Source organism: Nicotiana tomentosiformis, chromosome 3 (genome assembly GCF_000390325.3).
Source record: "Nicotiana tomentosiformis chromosome 3, ASM39032v3, whole genome shotgun sequence".
Classification (NCBI taxonomy): domain Eukaryota; kingdom Viridiplantae; phylum Streptophyta; class Magnoliopsida; order Solanales; family Solanaceae; genus Nicotiana; species Nicotiana tomentosiformis.
Genome location: NC_090814.1, coordinates 13,478,072 through 13,484,071, shown reverse-complemented (window position 1 = coordinate 13,484,071; position 6,000 = coordinate 13,478,072).

Below are 6,000 nucleotides of genomic sequence, written 5' to 3'. Positions count from 1 at the left end.
TTTGCATATGAGTTTGGCTTTGTAACTGAGCTATCACTGCTTGTTGGGCTTGTAGCATATCGAAAATCATACGCAAGCTGACCCCGATTTCCCCCATGCTGTGGGTGTCTAGGGCTATGGGTTGAGCATCGCCCTGAACGCTTCTTTCCGGTTCAGAACGTTGATTCGCTTCTAGAGCTATTTGTGAATTGATATCCAATGGTACTTCGGCTCGAATTTCAGGCTCTTCAATCGGAGTCTCGTTGCCGTTGTCAGGTAGCCTTCCAGCCTCGGGCGCCAAGTTGTTGGTTTCATCTTGAAGGCCGGCTTCGAGGTTGATAGGTAGAGCCATTGCTGGTTTGAGGTTGTAAGCTGGAGTGTACTGTAGATTTATATCAAACAATCACTGTTACCCTTAGCCCCACGGTGGGCGCCAAACTGTTTACCCGAAAAATCGGGAAACGTTGAATTTAGGTGTGGTTCTAAGGATACGTAAATTCCTTATGATACAAAAATGACAATACCAGTATTTTGCTATAAAATGGGAATAATCAATAGCAAGACTCAATGAGCAACATGAACTCTTAATGTATCTTGGGGAGAATGAGTCTGTTGTAGTCTATCCCCCTCTTTTATAATAGAGGGTCACTACTTTATCTATAACAACATAATAAAATAATGTATATAGTGGAGGACCCATGATGGTTTGTCTCTTCCTTGATTCCTGCCAAGATTCTCTCCCTTGGTGCGGTTATGATGACTTTTGTCGGCGAGCTCTGCATTGGCCCGAGCTTGGTGTTAGGTCGAACCCCCGATCTTGGTCTGAGCCCGTTCTGCCTTGGGCATCGATATTCGGGGCCTGTGTCAGTTGGAGTTGCCTCGTAATTCGATTCGGGTACGGGCTCGATAATGATGCCGAGTTTTGCCATCGATCGGTCTTATAGCTCGAAAATCGACGCCCTTACTCCGGAATTCGCCCGAGCTTGATATGTGGATACCCTTCGATCGAGATGTCATTGTCTTGGTCAGTCTTTATGACTGAGAATCGATTTTGACTGTACACAAACATAATAGTGTAAAAGAAGTGTCACGACCCAAAATCTCACCTATCGTGATGACATCTATCTCAATACTAGGCAAGCCGACAATCTCAATAAACCACCATATCTTTGAAGTTTGAAAACATAATATTTAAATTCAGTGGAAAATCACTCACAAATACAAATATAAATATTCCCAAAATCCGGTGTCTCTGAGTACATGAGCATCTAATATGAATATAAAGTCTGACTGATAAAACACTGTCTGAAAGTATAGAACAATACAATAACTAAGAGAAAGAAAGTCAAAGTCAGCGGACTCCAGGCGACTACCTTGAAAGTCTCCAACTGATAACACTCTGAGATCTAACAGTCGCCGTGTCCGAAAGCACCTGGATCTGCACACGAGGTGTAGAGTGTAGTATGAGTACAACCAACTCAATAAGTAACAAGACTAACCGTTGGGCTGAAAGTAGTGACGAGCGCCGCAAGTACAATCCAGTCTAAATAATGATACAGAAATCTAGGCATGCTTTCAAGTTCAGCAGTTAAACTAAGTACAAGTGAAATAGATCAATATTGTATGATATGAGGAATATGTCATCTCAGTGGAAAGATCTCATATAATACTGGTCACAAATCATTCGGTCCCTCGGTACTGTTTATGGCCAATCCAGCCCAGGGATATTGCATCCTGTATATATATACACATCGACTGACAGTCAGTCACTCAGTACCGTATAAGGCCAATCCAAACATGGGAAATTTATCCCCAAATATAAATTATACGAACAAGATCCATGTCCATGGAAATTCATCACAACATAAATAAGTAAGGCAAGTCCATGCCCTGGGAAATATTTATGAACGCACAACTCGATCCCATAAATATCCTCATAAATGATAAAAATGACTGAGTGTGAAATGTACATTTTCAAAACAATTAATTTAACATCAACACGACCCCATGGGTCCCAAAATATCGGCACGTAGCGTAAACATGATCTTTAATAAGAGCCTTAACTCAATTTCTCTAACACGTGAAAAATGTTCAGATAATAACATGATTCTTTAATTTTTACAACTTCATAGAATTTACTTAAGTCACAATTTCAATGGTGCACGTCCACACGCTCGTCAACTATTATGTGCGTCACCTCCAAACAATTTATATAACACCAATTCGAGGATTCATACCCTCATAACCAAGTTTAGAAGTGTTACTTACCTCAAACCGTGTAATTTCTTACTCCGCGCCCTTGCCTCGTGAATTGGCCTCCAAACGCCTCGAATCTAGCCACAAATAATCTGATTTAGTCAATAAAAATTATTGGAATTAATTCCATAAGAAAATACTAATTTTTGAAAAACATTCAAAATTTAACTCAAAAAGAGCCCGTGGGACCCACGTCTCGGAACCCGACAAAAGTTATAAAATCTGAAATTCTACTCAACGACGAGTCTAACCATACCAAATTTACCAAAATCCGACCTCATTCGACCTTCAAATCCTCAAATCTTATTTTCAAATCTCTAGGTCCAAAACCCCGATTTACACCTCAAAAACATGTAATCTAGTCAGATTAGTCGATGATAATTCAATATTATGGAGTAGAAATGATCAAAAGTGACTTACCTCAAGTTTTCAGTGAATTCTCTCTGAAAAGAACCCCAAAAACCGTGCTTGAAAGTCCAATAATGGCAAAACTCGGAATCCTTTCGAAATGTTTATTGTCTGGGGGTTCCGCACATGCGACTCACTTAGCCGCTTCTGCGGTCTCGCAGGTGAGAGAAATCAATAGCTTCTGCGGTTTTCCAAGACCTCCACTGCCTTAGCTTCTGCGATCTAGAAGCCGCTTCTGCAGGCTCGCATTTGCGAGGCTCTCTCCGCTTATGCGGAGAATACGCTTCTGCGTCCATCTGTCCTCATCTGCGATCACGCAGGTGCGGAAATTCCCACGCACCTATGACCACTGCCTCATAGCCCACTGCCCGCATCTGCGCTTTCCAGGCTCGCTTCTGAGATCTCGCGTTGCGAGCCCATTTCCGCAAGTGCGATTGCATTAGATGGCAGCAGGTTTCCAATTTTGCTCTAAGTCTGAATTCGATCTGTTAACCATCGGAAACTCACCCGAGACCCTCGGGACTTCAACCAAATACACCAACAAGTCCTAAAATATCATACGAACTTAGTCGAGCCTTCAAATCACATCCAACAATGCTAAAAACATGAATCACACCCCAATTCAAGCCTAATGAACTTTGAAATTTCCAAATTCTAAAGACGACGTCGAAACCTAGCAAATCATGTCCGATTGACCTCAAATTTTGCACACAAGTCATAAATGACATAACAGACCTATTCAAATTTCCATAATCGGATTCCGACCGCGATATCAAAAAGTCACCCCCCCGGTCAAACTTCCCAAAAATTCAAATTTTGCAATTTCAAGCCTAATTCCAATACGGACCTCCAAATAATTTTTCGGACACGCTCCTAAGTACAAAATCACCATATGGAGATATTGGATTCATTAGACTTCAAATCCGAGGTCGTTTACACATAAGTCAATACCCGGTCAAATTTTCCAACTTAAATTTTCAATTATGAGACTAAGTGTCTCATTTCACTCCGAAATCCTTCCGGACCCGAACCAACTAACCCGGTAAGTCATTAAACAATTGTAAAGCATAACTTGAGCAGTAAATGGGACAACGGGATTATAATACTCAAAATGACCGGTCGGGTCGTTACATTCTCCCTCTCTTAAACAAACATTCGTGCTCGAACGAATTTAGAATTATACCTTGAGTCTCAAATAGGTGTGGATATTTGCTTCACATCTCCTGCTCAATATCCCAAGCAGCTTCTCCGACTGTCTGGCCTCTCCACTGTACCTTCATTGATGCTATCTTCTTTGACCTCAGCTTTCAAACCTGCCGGTCTAAAATGGCCACCGGCTCCACATCATAAGTCAAATTACCATCCAATTGCATTGTACTGAAATCCAAAATATGAGACGGATCCCCGACATACTTTCGGAGCATGGATACATGGAACACTGGATGAATACCTGATAGACTAGGTGGCAAAACAAGTTCATAAGCCACCTCTCCAATTTTCTTAAGTATCTCAAAAGGACTAATATACCGAGGGCTCAACTTGCCCTTCTTTACAAACCTCAACACACCTTTCGTGGGTGAAATCATGAGCAGAATCTTCTCCCCAACCATGTAAATAACATCACAGACCTTCCTGTCGGCATAACTCTTCTGTCTAGATTGCGCGATGCAAAGCCATTCCTGAATTGCTTTGACCTTCTCCAAAGCATCCTGAACCAAGTCAGTACCCAATAGCCTAGCATCACCCGGCTCAAACCAACCCACCGGAGACCGACACCGTCTCCCATATAAAGCCTCATACGGAGCCATCTGAATGCTTGATTGGTAGCTGTTATTGTAAGTAAACTCCGCGAGCGGCAGAAACTGATCACAAGAACGCCCAAAATCAATGACACAAGCGCATAGCATATCCTCCAATATCTGAATAGTGCATTCGGCCTGTCCGTCCGTCTAATGGTGAAAGGCTATACTCAACTGAACTTGTGTGCCCAATTCTCGTTGCACTACTCTCTAAAACTGTGATGTAAACTGCGTGACCCGATCTGAAATGATAGACACAGGCACACCGTGTAGATGAACAATCTCGCGGATATAAATCTCAGCCAACCGCTCCGAAGAATAATTAGTACCAACTGTAATAAAATGCACGGACTTGGTTAACCGATCTACAATCACCCAAACAACATCAAACTTCCTCAATGTTCGTGGAAGTCCAACTACGAAATCCATGGTAATACGCTCCCATTTCCACTCTGGAATTTCAAGTCTCTGAAGCAATCCTCCCGGTCTCTAATGCTTGTACTTTACTTGTTGATAATTTAAACAACGAGCTACAAATCCAACTACATCTTTCTTCATTCGCTTCCACCAATAGTGCTGCCTCAAATCCTGATACATCTTCGCGGCACCTGAATGAATGGAGTACCGCGAACCATGATCTTCCTAGAGAATCAACTCACGCAAACCATATACATTAGGCACACATAGCTTGACCTGCATCCATAATACACCGTCATCCCCAATAGTGACCTCCTTGGCATCACCGTGCTGAACCGTGTTCTTAAGGACAAACAGATGGGGGTCATCATACTGACGTTCTCTGATATGATTATAAAGAGAAGGCTAAGAAACCACATAAGCCAAAACTCGACTCAGCTCTGAAATATCCAATCTGACAAACTAGTTGGCCAAGGCTTGAACATCCAAGGCTAAAGGCCTCTCTGCTACCGGTAAGTATGCTAACCTGCCCAAACTTTCCGCCTTACGACTCAAGGCATCGTCCACCACATTGGCCTTTTCGGGATGATAGAGAATGATGATGTCATAATCCTTAAGCAACTCCAACCGTCTCCGCTGCCACAAATTAAGATCCTTCTGTTTAAACATATGTTGTACACTTCGGTGATCGGTATAAACCTCACAATGGACACCGTACAAATAATGCCGCCAAATTTTTAAGGCATGAACAATACTTGCTAACTTAAGGTCGTGGACCGTATAATTCTTCTCATATACCTTTAATTGTCTGGATGCATAGGAAATCACCCTACTGTCTTGCATCAGCACTGCACCGAGACCAATATATGATGCGTCACAATACACAGTATAAGACCCTGAACCTGTAGGCAACACCAATAATGGGGTTATAGTCAAAGTCGTTTTGAGCTTCTGAAAGATCTCTTCACACTCATCCGACCACTTGAATGAAGCACCTTTCTGGGTTAATGTAGTCATAGGCATCGCAATAGACGAGAAACCCTCCTCAAAGTGACGATAATAACCAGCCAATCCGAGAAAACTCTGAATCTCAGTAACTGAAGATGGAATGGGCCAACTCTGAACTGCCTCTATTTTCTTT